This window comes from Mytilus edulis, chromosome 14 (genome assembly GCF_963676685.1).
Source record: "Mytilus edulis chromosome 14, xbMytEdul2.2, whole genome shotgun sequence".
Taxonomy (NCBI): Eukaryota; Metazoa; Mollusca; class Bivalvia; order Mytilida; family Mytilidae; genus Mytilus; species Mytilus edulis.
The window spans coordinates 62,493,408-62,510,733 of record NC_092357.1 but is presented as its reverse complement, the minus strand read 5'-3'; positions in this window follow the sequence as shown (position 1 = coordinate 62,510,733).

Here is a 17,326-nt window from a genome sequence, read left to right as displayed (position 1 = left end):
AGGACAGCTAACTTTTATACAACAATTTATTCTGAAATTTATGTTTAAATAGAATTCATAGCTATATGAATGATGTCAATAAGTTGTAAATTTTACCCTTAACAACAAATTGGGACAGTTTGATCTTTAACAATAAAATTTAGTACCTAAATGCATGTTTAAAATTGGTAACACCATTGACACGATTCTATCAAAGGATGACCTAAAATTGTTAAAATTGAAGGAACTCTTCATTTTCCCCATTGCATATTTCTGAATATAGTTGCTACCAAACTATAGAATTAATAGAGGGACACATTTAAATGTTTTAAACAATGACATCATTTTCCCAAATATACCCTCATCGAAATTTGCATGTTTTTTTATAATGACCCACATATATAGTTTGCATACTTCAAAATACAAAATGTCAAGAAGACTGAACCAAGCCGCATCATGAAAGAAAATAGTGTAGAGCAATAAATTCTCCAATAAATGATCAATATTCATCTAATCTGCATACAAACAGTTGAATTTTGATACAAAAGTCTAAACAGATGATTCTGAGATGACGAACACCTCTAATGTAGCGCTAATGTAGAACCCATTTGAGCGCCTGATTTTAAACCCATTTTAGCGAAAATTCAAATTGTCAATGCCCATTTCAGTGAAATATTTTCCCCCATTATAATATATAATAAATAAAAACTTTAATAAACTCAAAAGTGCACAATATAAAATATACGATGTCCATTAAAATACAGCACTAAATGTTATAAGATTTAATCACATGTTAAAACTTCTGGAATGAGGCCCCTCATGGGGGGGGGGGGGGGGTCCTAGTAATCACTTAATCACCATTTTTTTTGCCAATATAATCACATAATCATTAAATATTTGCTTATCTTTAGTAATCAAATAATCATGAAATATTTGGCTTAATAATCAAATAATCATTAAAAAAACGGCCAAGTAATCACATAATCAAAAACCCCATGAGGGCCCTCTGGAATCTAGAGAACGTACGTTATGGGCTCTGGATATACCTCCCTTTAAAATACTACTGAATTGCATTAGGAACTGTTCTTTCTCTTTATCTTGTCTAGATTTTGGTGCAAATTGGTTTCGGCCCCTTTCAAGGTGTTGTTAACTGTTATCTGAGATAACTTAAAAATCTGTTAACTGTTTTCAACCCTCTTTGTCATGTTTGTTGACTTTTATCAGCTTTTTTGTGTTTTTGTTACATTCGAGGTGTTGTTAACATGTTAACGGACCCCCTATTGTCCCCTCTCTGATTAGGCTAATCGAATTAGTTGAATATAAGGAGTAGATATATTTGGGGAAAAAAGTATAAATTGATTTGTATTTATACATGTATTACTTTACAAACCTTGGTATAAAGAATACAGAAAAAAATTACATCAATAGATAAAAAAATTAAAAAAAAACAACATAAAGGACCCCGTTCAAACGGCCTCCTGTTTATCACTGGTTCACTCATATAGACGATTTGCGTTTATTTTGTGTACGATATTGTTTTTACGTTCCTTTATTAAATGATACCAGCAAATACGCCCTAATACGGATAAATCAGCATGTGCAATACTGAAAACGTTCCACTGTCGATATAAATCAAGATTTAATATTGCTTTTTGAACAGGGCCAATACGGAAAAAAAACCCAGAGCCAATACAGAAAAAAAGCGGGGGAAAAGCCGTATTGGCCCTAGAGCTTTTTCTTACGCCATTACTTAACTTTGGAAGTATCGTTATGCATAAAAACATTTTTCTTCTTCTTCTTTAAGTTTCTAGCGATCCTTCAATTATTGACGATTGTTTGCTGGCGTCGACTATAAAATTTACAATTTACACTGTAGCAAGAAATAATTAAAAATCAAAAATAAAAAAAAACAAAATAAAAACGTATATACATTCGAATTTTTTTTTGGATAAAACTATATACATTTGATAACAGAATAGTTAGGGGTAGAATATGGGGATGAGATCAGATTCTGTGATCATACTCTTAAATCCCTCTACTATACTGCATGATACTATTTGTTGTGGCAGATAGTTCCAATTTATAATTGTTCGTGGATAAAATGAATATTTATAACTGTCTTTAGATGTTTGTATTTGCCTAAATGAGTGCGGATTGCTATGTCTGGTTCTATTGTCTAGTGGGATCAAAAGGTTATGTGTAGGGACTGCAACAATTTCATAAATAATTTTGTAAAAGAAAACAAGTCTGTATCGTAAACGCCTAATTTCCAGTGGGTAACAATTCAGGTCTGTCATCATTTCAGTAACTGAGCTGGTGTTATGGAAGCGGTTGCATGAGAAGCGTGCTGCTCTTCTCTGAACTTTTTCGATTTGTGAAATTTGCTGTTTTTGATGTGGATCCCAGATTGTTGAGCAGTACTCTAATTTTGGTCGGACAAGAGCTTTATATGCATGTGCTTTAACTTTTAGTAAGGCATTTTTTAGATTTCTACGAATAAACCCAAGGGACTGATTTGCTTTTGATGTCATGCTATCTATATGTTTGTCCCATTTTAAATTTGATTGAAGAGTTAGGCCTAAATATTTTGTAGAGTCGACTTTTTCTAGAGAGTGAAGTCTAAAGGTTTGCGTTTTTGAGTTACACTGAGAATATTGCACTTATCAGGGTGAAAATGCATGAGACAGTTCTGCTGCCACCTGCCGGCCGCTTCTAAGTCAGACTGTAATTTATATGCATCATCTGGTTTTTTGATTTCCCTATAAATCATACTATCATCTGCAAACAATCGTAATGTACTATGTTCAATATATTCTGCCAAATCGTTGATAAAGATTAAAAATAAAATTGGACCAAGTACTGTGCCTTGGGGTACCCCAGATGTTACAGGAATTTTATTTGATGTTTCACCTTCAAGGACTACAGTTTGTGTTTCTGTTTGTTAAGAAATCTTGAATCCAATGATATGCATTGCAATTTATACCGTAGAAACCAATTTTATACATGAGGTGGTGATGTTAAACTTTATCAAATGCTTTTGCAAAATCCATTATTATGATGTCTATTTGAATGCTTTTATTATGTGAATTTGCAAGATCTTGAATAAATGATATTAGCTGAGTTTCACAGGAGCGGGAGGATCGAAAACCATGTTGTAAGTCATACAGTATTTTATTTTTTCCAGATGTTTTATTATACTACTAGCTACAACATGTTCTAATAGTTTGCAGCAGATGCAAGTCAATGATATTGGGCGATAGTTTATAGGATCCTGTTTGTCGCCTTTTTTGAATGCTGGACATATACTTGCGTGACGCCAGTCGTCTGGGATCTTTCCAGAGTTCAGTGATGTTTGGAATATGATTGATAAGATGAGAGTGATAAATGATTTACACTCTTTTAAAAAGGAGTAGGTTCAGTAAGACCCCTTTTTGGCCCCAAAATATAGCAGTTTTACAAAATTGTTAAAATGTAAATCTTTAGTTATTTATTGGACAGTAGAATGCTTCTGCTACATAAATATGGGCTGTTTTTGACAATACAATGCACATATATCCGGTACTAGCACCATTAAGTCATGCTAAATTACTGAAATCCTCATAATTCTAGCATTTTAGTTAAATTTTAGACGGTTTTCGTGTAAAACGAAAGTGGCCGCATTCGTGTTCATCCTTAATATTGAAATGTAAGTTGTATTTTACGATAATACATAACATATATAAAGGTTGAGGATGAACACGGATGCGACCACTTTCATTTTTACCAAAAACCATCTGAAAAGTGACATTTTTCGGCATATTAGGTAGATTTTTCATATTTGGGCTTGAATCGGATCGTTTTTAATTACTAAATCTGTTAAAATCTTTCACATAAACTAATTAATTCAAATAAAACAGACACTTAAGTGTTTAAAAAGTGGTCAAAACCTTTCGTCAGATGAAACTGAAATTTGAGGCCAAAATCGGTCCTTACCGGACCTACTCCTTTTCCATGAATGAGATCAGGTCCAGCTGCTTTGTTGATATTGATATCATTTAGAAGTTTTTCTATGCCCTGTTGTTGTGTTATAGTATCAGACATCTGTTGATGTTTACTGACGCCCTTATCTGGTATTGGGTCATCTGTTACAGGTGTGAATGCTTTTTTGAACTGTTCATTTAAAATGTTAGCTTTTGCTTTTGAGTCAGATGTAAGTGCGCCCTTTTTTTGGAGTGGTGGTATGTTAATGCTTTCAGACTTTTGTGTAATTATATAACTGAACAATTTTTTTGTGAAGCTCTTTGATATGGTAGTAGGGTTGTCATCAACTGGTATACCACATATCATATTTTCAATATAATTCCAATAAGATGTTCTTTGTTGTTTTTGTATATCATGTTTTAATTTTTTGAGTTGGTCTTGTTTCCCTTTGCCTTTCAATTTGTACTTTTGATATTTTTTCTTGTACTTTTTCATTTGTCATCTAATACTGTCCGTTATCCATGGTAAATTTTTGCTGTTTCTCATCATTTTCGGTGGTATGTTCTCAGTGATAGTGTTTTGGCAATGAGTTTTTAAATATTAACCAAAGTGTGTTTGTATCTGCACTATCTTTTTTATGTATGATCTTTTGATGTATTGCATCTATATCCTCTTTTATTTTTTGCCAGTTTACATTTTTATATTTAAATATATACTTTACGTGGCTTGGTTTGGCATCTTTTTAATGAAAGTAAACATTCTATATATACAATATCATGGTCTGCATCCCCTAATGGTGGTATGGTTTCAGTTTTTTCAATGATGGCTGGATAATTTGTTAACACAAGATCTAAAATTTTATCATTTCGAGTTGGTATGTTTACAACTTGTGCTAATGAATGGTCATTTAGTATATCTAAAAGTTGTTGATGTTGTTTTGGATTTGCTTTTCCAGAAATGACGCTTGTTGTTTCCCAATTGATGTTTCCTAAATTAAAGTCCCCACCAATAATTATGGCTGACTTTGAGTTTGCGTTTATTCTGCTTATGGATTTATTTAGTAAATCTAAAGATGTATCATCATCTGGGTGAGGTCGATAATAAGCACCTATATAACATTTACGTGCATTCGATATCAATAGTTCTACCCATATCATTTCACATCCTGTGTCTAGTTCTTTGAGTTCTGTACATAAAAAAAATATTTTAAATAGCTATGAGTACACCTCCATGACATTGTCCTTTTTATTTGGTGGTCTATCTTTTCTAAATACTGTGTAATGATCTTTTGAAAAATATTCATAAGATGATGTTTTCGGATCTAACCAGGTTTTAGGACCTATTATATTATCAGGCTGTGTGGTATCGATCAAAATGTCTACTTCTGGTTTTTTGTTCTTAATAGACTGGAATGTAATTGTTCAAAGAGAGGTAACTAAAGCTTTTTATCAGAACTTGAGTTTTTTTCACTGTCTCTCGATCTTCATATCAGAGACAAAATATCCTTGATCAAGTATAATATATATATGTAAGCCTCAAATCTATGTCCGGCCTCAAATCTATGTCCTTTCCGCAAAACTATGTCCTTTTTAATATTGCGTCATAGACGTTCCAAATCTATGTCCTGTATTGTCTCACATCTATGTCCTTTATTTACTCAAATCTATGGCCATTTTTGGCTCAAATCTATGTCCTTTCATCGACGTAAAACATAACAAAACGTCATCAAGTAAACAATGAAAAGTTAACAATAACAGGTGTAAGTACGGCCTTCAACACGGAGCATTAACTCACACCGAACAAACATAGTACAAGTGGTTTATATGACAAAAGCAAGGTTAACATTTTAACTATTACTACACATGATTTAAAATTGCTTTATGATTTGTCTTTAAAACTGGAGGAAAATCTGTTATGGATAGTGGACTGATGGGAAATTTTCAAAAATTTGTCTTTAAAACTGGAGGAAAATCTGTTATGAATAGTGGACTGATGGAATATTTTCAAAAACGTCAACTATAGAGATTTATCCTCTTGAAATGTTTTCTGACAATTATCAGGATATCTTTACTCCTACTATTGTGGAATATTTACAATTCAAAACAAATCCAGCCATGAAAAAAGGGACTGCGGTGTTGACATCTAGTTTCTGGAGAGAAGGGATATGCCAAAATATAAAGAATGATTCTTCTCGGGGAAATATTTTCGTTATTAAAGACATTATTACAAGTTTTACATTTAAACTAAATAGATATCAGCTAAGACCAAACAATTGAAATATGTTCCTTTGTGATCCACAAATATTTCAATTAAAAATATAAAATACGTTTTATTTTTAGCAATTTAAAATGATTTTTTGATACTAGTATTCAAGAAAAAACATAGATAAAGTGGTATAAATGTCAATGAAACAGCGATATGAACAAATTCAAAGACAAAACGAAGTAAGTTGAAGTTGCAAACAAATATTCATTCTTTACTGTCTTTTTGAGTAAAATTAATATGGTTTTGTGGTTTCATTCTTAAAGACGGCATACATACCATATCTTCTTTTTTATATACAATAATAACACACGCATCGATATATATCATATGTAAAGATTTTAACCACACACATGAAAAAAGACTTAATAAAACAAAAGCATATACGAATGTACTTGAAACAATATCATAAATACCATCTAAATAATTTAGCTGGATTTTCTTAAACGTATACTATACTTCGGCTCTTGCACATACATGGATAACACATACCAACTTAATAGTGAATTATGGGAAATTACTTAATAAAATAAAAAACCTATAAAGCCGAACTTATTAGACGGGCATAAATTTGCGCATGGCGAAACAAATTGCAAAAAAATTTAAAACATAACACAGATTTGAGACCTTATCTTTCTTATTACGGACACAGATTTGCGAATGATGTCGCGATTAAAAATCGGGCACAGATTTGAGGTAGAATAATTTTTTACGGACATAGATTAGCGATTGACGTCATGATTGGGCATAGATTTGAAAAACGGACACAGATTTGAGGTCGTACACAGATCTGAGGTTTACATATATATATATGTGTAGAATATTTTTTAAATTAAAATCATTAAATAAACAGCCTGAGGTTAAATGATGTGCAATGTTTTGTAACGTCTTTTAAAGTTTTGAAACGGAAAAACAGGGCCAATACAGAAAAAAGCTGAAAAAAAGCCGTATTGGCGCATTGTCTAATACGGGACATTCACTCCCGGTTTTAATTTTCTTATAATCATTTAATAGAAGTGTTATAAACTGGCTGTTTCTGTTTTGGCACTGGTATAGATTCTCGGTCAGCTGTATTGGCATCGAGACCCGTATAGTCCGGCCGATCGTTGAAAAAATTTGGAAAGCACCAATTTTTGCATGATGGTACATTTTTGTGCACTGAGCAATATTAGCTATGGACCCACCTCAAAATTCCATATGGCGGCTTATTTCAAGATGGCTGCCGTACGTTCTAAAATATTTTCCAGAATTACACAAACCACAGTGGATTTGATGCTGGAAGAACAAAAAAAACAACATATTTGAATGACTTGGTGTACTTAGCAAGATTTTGTTTTGATCCATCCTTGAAATACACAATGGCGGCTATTTTCAAAATGGCCGCCTTAAAAAGGAGCAAATTTCCATAATTGAGAATTGATCTGAATATAAGCATTTTGTTGATGTATAGTGTCATTTAGTATCTGTCCCAGTTCTGTCCTTTTTGATTTTGCCTTGCTTGTCATTTCATACACAAAGTAGTAGCTTTTATAAAAAGCTACAGTAGTAGCTTTCATTAAAAGCTGCCCTATTTGTTGTCTTGTGTCACACATAAAAGCTGTGATTTAGGATTTATCTGCCTTAAGATATTATTCAGTGCCTATCTTATTTCTTGGGTCGCAATATTTTGCAATTTGAGATATTAAACTGTGAATTGAGAATCATTTAAACACATATCAGTGAAATGGCAGGAATTGAGGACAACAAGGACAAGAACATTGAAATGGCAGACACTGAATCACTTGGGGATATGGAGAAACCCACAGCTGAAGACGATTTAATAGAGGACAGCTCAGAAATGACTATTAAACAATTGTATCAAGAATTTTTAGCAGAAAGTAAATCTAATGCAGAAAGAACAGCTGAGATTACCGCAATATAAAACAGAGTGAATCAATTCACAGTTTAATATCTCAAAATTACGTTTCAAACTGAACAGAAAGAGGCAATGCATATTAATAACGAACAGAGGAGAGTAATATTTCATCAACTTCAGCAGTCTGAAGACAGGATAGACCACAAGGCTAGTAGTAATTGCTTGGCGGAATTGATGGGCAGACCAATAAGATATTTAATGATGTGGTGAGACGAATGGACAAGCTGACAACAACTGAGGAAGTAGACACAGTTCAATTTAAAAGTCCATTTGAACAGCAGGGTACTTCCAACAACTGGCATCTGTTGTAAATGAATTAGTGGACAATCGAAATAAAGAAGTTAAAATTCCTGCAATGAACACATCATCTAAGCCAAAATTTGACCTTAGCAAGTACAACGCAAGTTTACCAAAAGTACACAACAAAATCCATGCCTTTGGTCTTTCCCCAATTATAGTTCGCATGAACCAGCAACCACGCCAACTCTGTTGAAGGTTTCTTCACCTTAAGTCAAAAGTCATATGTCAGGGTCCTTGGCCCTGCATGAGACAGTTCAAATTATTCAACAATAATCTCCAATTACAAAATGAATTATGAACATACGTAAAACCTCTAGTACTTACGCACACTTACCATCTACTATAATATTTGGTTCAGAGCAGCACACCATTACAGAAACAATTGGCTGCAAGAGGATTCTATCAAGTTTCTCCAATTCTGAATGCAGTGCTTACTTACGGTATCATCACCGTCGAGTAAGAAAGACGATCAAACCAGATTGGAACCGAAGCATTCCGTCGAGAATGTAAAGACAAAGATTCTTCACGGCATGTAATTAAGAGGAACCCAGAAAATTTCAACAAGACGTTAAATCAACTGAAAATCTCAATAGGAAACCAGATGGCACCAAAAAGTACCAATTATAACCATCGACAAGTCTACTTTGCTAATGGCGCAGTATCACCGACCGATAAAGGAAATATGAGCAGGATAATGAGGGGCATAACCTCACACAAATTGTCACAAAACTAGCTGATTCTATGCTTTCAACTAATCAGCTTAACCGTGGATTGGCCGATCAGTATAACCTGGTTCTTCTGATCAAATAATCATGGAAGATCACCTGATCAATATACACGTGGAAAATCTTCTAAGCAATACATTCGCGGTAGATCGCCTGATAGAAATACACACAAGCTTAATGCCTATCGATCAGCAACATCCCCACTAAGCTAGATATCATATAGTCCCTAAAGACAACGGTTAGCATCTCCACGGGCAAACTCCAGAAATCCCGGTTATTTCAGACAACGACCACCTTCACAAGGATTCGGAGCAAATAAAAGTGCAACCTCAACAATGGAGTCTTTAAACAGCAAAAGGGTCGGGCCAGTAGGCCAACGCACGATTCCAAAGTCGATTGGCCATGAAACATCACCTCATCACAAAAGAGAACAGAGGCCCACGGCCTCGTCCGATATTGTCATCAGACGAATCAATTGAAAGAGCGTAGCAGTACGAGGTACTATACATGACAAGAATGAGAGCACGATTGTGGACACTGCTGCAATGATAACATTAGTAAATGAGAATTTAATTCCGGCAGAAAATGGAGATTTGGAGAACGTAACGCTACATGGTTTGGGTTAACAGCTTGTTATTGGGAAGATTATAAAGAACACTTCTCGACATTAATAGAGTAAACATACAATGGGATGTGTGAAAAGAGCCATTAACAGACGATGTTATACTTTGGCTAGATATTTTGGACACACTGAGCGCAGTGATAAACCTGAGTACTCCCACATTTACCATCAACAATAAAGTGATAAATGCGGCATTTGTTAACGGTGGAAACGAGATTTCAACTCAGCAAGTTTGCATAAAACGAACCATCATAGTTCCATCAAACTCAGAAATGACTTTTACAATTAAAACTATTAAAAGTGCTGACCAGGAGTTCATTTTAGGACCATGCTCGCTGAATAGTTGCGAATTGGTTTCTCACGTAGTTGGAAAAGCAAATAGTTGCCCCTTAACCATTTTAAATGATGGCAATCGCCTATTCCGCCTGAAGGAAGGTACACATATTGATTACATAGAATAATTTCACGATGTAGTTGGTACGGCAGATGAAAACGCGATAAGCGACGTAAGACAAGGTGCCCTCGGCACTGCCTCAAAGTTCAGATGAGTTACCTACTATTCCACCACATTTAACCGACATATATTAACGTTCAATCGACTCGTTTCAACCTATTTCATTCCAACCATTAAAACTGAAAGCATTTAAAGAATAACATGTAACATATTGATTAACATTTTGAATTTCACTATTTGTTTTTGTATATGCAGCCATATTTGCAAATGTATGTGTTATAGAAATAACCAAATTATTTTTTTTATATTTTAAAATTAATTGATAACAAACTCAAGAACATGAAATCCATTTTTGAAGAATCATTACTGTAATTTCCGAAATTATATAGAATACCTTTATCTTATTATTAAACCGTTTTTCCGCTATCTTGAAAATGGCAGCCATATTGGATTTTTCAGAGTGGGTCCATAGCTGTAATCAAAGGGTATATAACCAAGAACTACTATGCAAAGTTTCATGCTTTCCTCATCAAGTGAGCAATTCTGCTCTATATCTGCACCAATCGGCTGGACTAGTAGCAAACCTTGAACCTATACCAGTGCCAATATAGATTCTAGGTCAGCTGTATTGGCCCTCGACCATACGGATCTCGAGGCCAAAACAGCAAACCTTGAATCTATACCAGTGCCAATACAGAAACAGCCAGTTAATAACAGTATAATATCGTGCTTCAAATGCTTGATATACTGGACTTGATCCTGAAGGGAATTTCGAAAAAAGAATATCACTCTTCAGTTAAAACAAGCAGAAGTCGGTTTCACCAAAAAACCTTACGACTAAGATTGGTGTCATGAACAAATCCATGAAATCAGTATACTTACGATCAAACTTATTCATAAGTTTTTTGGTGAAATCGACTCCAGGTGTTCACTTTTCTCACTTAAAAGAGGGTGCAAATATTCAATACGAAAAAGACGGTGTAGCAATGAAACCGAATGAAATGGAAATCATCCAAATACAAATCTAGAATCAATGTAAAACAATTTTTAAGGTTTCCTTAATATTTCTGTCGTCATTTTCCAAAGCAACTTTTTGTTTAAAAGATACATATTTCAGACGGAAATTTTTCATAAACAATCCATTTAATATCAAATAATGAAGAAGTTAACAACTATTATATACATATAGGTTACTGTATGGCTTCAAGAGTGACAATTAGCAAAACCCAAATCGCATGGCAAACAATTATATAAGCCCCCGAAATGACAAAATTTGGGAAAATTATCAAACAAGAAAATTAACGGCCCGATTAACTCACAAATATGATATACAACAACAAAAAACTTACCACTTAACGCAAAGCTTCGAACGGGACTTGTTTACCTCGAACAGTTGCGTTGAGGTACAATGAATGAACCAAACATCCCAATCATACAATACATGCATGCACTGTTAATTTTTTCTTGATCAAGGATGACCTGAATGGCATTCACATAGATAGAATAAGGGCCTAACATAAGGACAAGAGAAATTCAAAGGGATAACATTAAAATATCTTGGTATAGGACAATAGGGTGGTAAAGTGTAAAGAATAACTAAGAATAATTGGGTATCGATTGCAATTTTGAACCCCTCTAATTAAAGAATACATAATCCCTCATCCAGACACTCATTGTGTGCACCATTACACACATTTCAGAGGTTCAATTAGTGGACATTAAAGTTACATTTTGTCTCTGACATAAAAATCGAGAGAGGGAGAGAGTGAAATCACTTAAGTTGGGATAAAAAGCTTTGGTTATCTCTCTTTGAACAAGTAAATTTAAGAATAGGACGAACGAAGAAGGCCCACTTTCTCCTGAATTCCTTTTTTTCCCCAAAAAGGCTGACATCAGAAAATAATATGCAAAGATTTTACATACAGACACAAATACAGGTATCTACAAAAGCAAAATATTTTTTTAGCTTTTCACATACAACTGTTGAAGACAATGTTGACACAATACTTAAACCGATATGGGTTTCAAAAACAATAGGAATATTAACGACGAGGGTTATCTCTACTAGACCCTGTGTAGATTTAAGATTGATTAGTTTTTCAAAAAAACATATATTTATGAATATTGAACAATGGTACTGATCAACTTGGTCAATGTCTAACTACAACAAAAAATAAACTGTTATAAAACATGACATCATCTATCTACTATGTTAGATACGATGTGAACATATAAAGGTCGACCTCTGATGAGGGGTTACCTGAGAATATTCCAGACAAAACCCGAAACATTGTAAAATAAGTTCTAAAGAATTAAGCAATTAAAAGTACGTAGTGTTAGATCAGAAATACTGATGCCATACCATGAGTAAGTGGGTTTATGGCCATTTGATTAAAACTGAGTGAATTTCACATGACTTTTATACAGTGTCATGAACGTTTTTGGATTCGAGCGTCACTAATGAGTCTTTTGTAGACAAAACGCGCGTCTGGCGTAAGAGCTAAATGTAATCCTGGTATCTATGATGAGTTTGATTATGATCTATTCAGATGTACCTATCGGTAGTTCGTCAATAACCAACAATATCAAACCAATTGTGTGGACCATTTGCATAGAATAATTGCAGTCTAAGATATATTAATGAGTAAAAAAAAATCCCTAGGCAATATATAATGCAAAACACATGTTTACTTTTTTGGATTCGAGCGTCACTCATGTCGCCGATGAGTCTTTGTAGACGGAACGCGCGTCTGTCGTCAATATAAAATTAAATCCTGGTATCTATGATGAGTTCATTTACATCGAAATGTGATTTAAAATCTTAACCAAATAATGATATTGTCAACCTCTTATTTTGCTTTCTGATCCGAAATGTTTTGGAGATTTCCGTTTCCGAAGCAATTGTTTGATTCAGTTTTATTCAGAGGGTATACATTTTTTCATATGCAACTCCTTCTACATCCCTTTCTCAATGCATTGCAAAACTGTATGCAATTACATCCGTAGATTATATCACATACTCCTGAAGGATATAACCATGTGTCAAATTGTATGCATCTTGCAAAATAAAATATGCACAAATATGTGTATGGAGGCTTGTTTCGGAATATATATCCAATAGTAAATGTTTGCATACAATTCATGCCATCAAATATATGTTGTAGGAGCTGTGATAGATCAATTGTATCGCGCGTGTTTAAAAAAATTAATCACCAAATGAAAAGATATTGTCTTTGAACGTTACTAAGAAGCTCTTTACTGGATAAACCCTCGTCAGATGGTATGCATATTTATATAAATTTGAATCCGTAATGATATCTTGCTTATGTCGCATACATGTAATGTCGCCATTAATAGTTAATTGTAGGGAAACAAGTAGGTGCTTAGTACACTGTTCTACCTCTATAGTGCAAACAAAACTATAGCCGTGGTCATCTTTAAGGTTATTAAAGTTTCAAAATAACCAGCTTTTCATAACACTAGTATATATTGATAGGGAATTATTTAAGGAAACAAAAAAGGAAAAAAAAATATAGGACAATGGGCTTGTTTTCGAGATATTAGCCATTGAAATTTTGGCGGGAAAATGTTCTCTCTTGATTTTACATAGCTTTATAATTGACAAGTTTAAGAGCTCAAAAACTATTTAAAAAATAACAAAGACTTTGACAGATGGTTTATAATTATACATGTACAAGATTTATAAAAAGAAAAATGGGGCAAAATTTTAAAAGGCATTCAAATGGATAAAACCAGAGGATTCCGAAAATTAGACAAAAATTTCAAAACATGACAATCGGACATCCTTAAGTAATCTTCCACCGAAAATTACTGCAGTGGAAGCTTATCCTGCTGCAGTTATACCTGCTGCTCATTCGATAACAAACTAGTAATAAGAAAAGTATCACGGGCTATATTCCAATTATCGTTAACAATGAAGTATTTTTCAAACAATCCTTGAATGTTCCTTCTTTCCCGGTCCATAATCTGAACAACTTTTTGTGATTCGCTTTGAAACACTTTCGTGTTGTTTTCTATATAATAAGCCTTGATTCTGTGACTATAAAATGATATCAATTGATGACGTATGCATATTATGATTTCTCTATACTTCAATCTGTTTTACGCTCTCCGATCTCCTTTTACATTTAAACGTCACATGATGACGTTAGAAATATATGCACCGTAAGGACCAGTTCAACAAAGTTTAAGGTGGTATGGGAGTCTAAATTGAAAATGATAGAATTTGTTCATACCTTTGCAAAACGTAGTATATATTGATATATGTTCAAAAATAAAATCAAAATGATAGGTCTCGCGCATTTTCTCAAGCTACAGGTTGTGACATAATAACACATTTTGTATGGATTATACAGGAAAAAGCATCATTATGTGATTAGATGCTAAACTAAATGATAGAATTGTAAAATAGAATACGAGAAGAAAGAGTTCGTGTTGTTTATTCTTTAGTTTTCTATGTTATGTCATGTGTACTATTGTTTGTCTGTCTGTCCTTTTCATTTTTAGCCATGGCGTTGTTAGTTTATTTTCGATTTATGAGTCTGACTGTCCCTCTGGTATCTTTCGTCCCTCTTTTAGAAAATGCTTTGAGAATAACAGACATTATTATGTATATCTCCGAGTCTGCGCTAAGTATAGATATATATCGAGAATTTTATCACGGTGTTGTTTACAAAGCGAAAGAAGCACGTCATATTAAAATAGTTAATATATGCACCATTCAGAAGGATGCATTAAGGTGAAAACTATGGACGCCTGAAAGATAGTTCTTCATCATCTGCATAAATACAAACGAAATATGTGATTGGTTCGTAAATTTATCATCCAGATGTTAACCATTTTCAAAGTTACTCAATTTATTTTTCGTATATTTAAAAAATATACACATAATTAACTAATTCAGGGAGAAAATATCTACAAAACACATAGCTAAATTTGAATGCTTTAAAGGGGCATTAATGACTGTGTTCATGTAACTGTATTTAGTACATTGTAACATATACGGTATAAACTATTTCTGAAATCTGATACATTTTTGCTGCATAATGTACGCGGTCATTTCTTGTATTCATATCACTCATTTTTTGTTCATGCGTCCAAGCGCTTGTCTTGAGTTCCCGTCAAAGTCAAATATTTGAAAGCCATGGATAAACAGGACAAGAAACCTAAAGACGTCATTGAAAGGTCTCGATAATATAAAAAAATCATTTCGAATAATTGTAGAAAGAATTTCACATATAATTAGGGATAATGCGGTACTCTTTTCTTGACGTGATATGTTTTGTCTCTTTATCGGTACTGCTTTTTTGAGGTTATAATGTGCTCATGTAATAAGTGCTGAAAAAAGTGGTCAATGTATATAATTAGAGATATTTGAAACGGACAATAACATTGGAAAATCAGATAAATGTGCAAATTTCAGTACTTTTGATCTAAATACAGCTTTGTGGTCTCTAAGTGCTATAAAAGAGTCGCGTTCATATTTGAAAGATATGAAACTAGTGCATTGAAGAGCTGTATCACTGTATCTTTGTGTCTTCCATCACGGGCCGTACTCGTCGTTTATTATTGCCCGCGTCACACTGTCCCGATTTTTATATACGATGGACACCCGAATGCGAAAATTGTAAGTTCGTACGAAGTTGGTCCCGATCTCGTTAAAATACCAAAAAGTGACCGAAGCAAGTACGATGAATAACGAAGTCTATACGATGGTGCCAAACTTATATACGATAGCAAAAGATGGACATACGAAGGTTAACCGAAGACGAGTATTTAAGCTTCATATCTCAGCCGAAGCCTACACGATGGATCACGAAGGCTCCACGATGGATTACGAAGGCTACACGATGTATTACGATGATAGCGCGATGACCATACGATGTCTAAAAGACGTCGTGTAAAGCTTACGATGCATTTAAATTATATGCCGAAGACACATGATAAATAAAGGTAAAATACATGTATGTACATAATACAAGTATACAAACGATCTAAAAATGCGTTCTACCTGTTTTGTGAAACGAACAGAATTTCGAAAATATTTCTGTACAAGTCTGCCATGCATGGCGGCCCGGGGAAATCGATCTTTTTGTCTAATTCTTATAAAACTTAGTGTATTATCCCCTCGCCTACTACATGTAAGTTGAGTGTAGATAAAATTGTTATGGACACTCTAGAACCAAAATGCTCAAAACTTGGTATGGTGTTACTCGTTAAGAATATCTTAAGCGCTATTGACTTTAAAGTTCAAAGATCAAGGTCACAGTGGCAGTGGTAATACAAGGCAATATCACCCTTGTGGACACTATAAAACCAAAAGATTTTAACCACATTTGGGTATATTGTTCCTCCTTGTAATGATCTAAAAAAATTTACGTTTAATGCCAAAGGTCAAGGTCATGCAGATGGACTTGTTTTTTCTCCTTGAAATAGCATAATACACAGGAAATTGGTCGCTCATTTTTTTACCTGCTGGTTCTAAAGACAATATTAAAGGTATTTCCAGTTACTGAATGTTTTGGTTGATTTCTAAAGAAATAGTTAATGTATCAAATATGCATATTCAATTTACCATTTTCTGCATGTGTCATATACAAATATAGTGTCCATATTTGTCCCCAATATGTTACATAAGAGGGGATGCCACGCTCAGCATTGCCTTGTTTGAACTGTAAAATGTGTGCACTAGTCTGAATAATCACCCATAATTATGCCCATGTTTACTGATTTACAAATGTATCTTAAAGGTAAGGTAATGGGTTCATTGATCCCTTTTATTCAAAAAGAGCTCTTTCCAGGAGAATATCATAACAATATAGACAAAAGGAAGGATGTGGGGAAAGCAACAAATGCGGAAAAATATGACATATAGGGAACAAAATGGTTATGGGGTAAACATTCGTGTGATAACAACTCAGACGATACATAAAAAATCAGAATAATGAAGAAAAAGTTGGTTTCCCTATATACGTGTACCTGCAGTGTTGGTGTACGAGGCGCGTTTATGATTTTCATTATGTTACTTGATATGAAAAATTGACAAAAATATCATATTTTAATTGTAAAAGTAAATCCTGAGCTTGTAA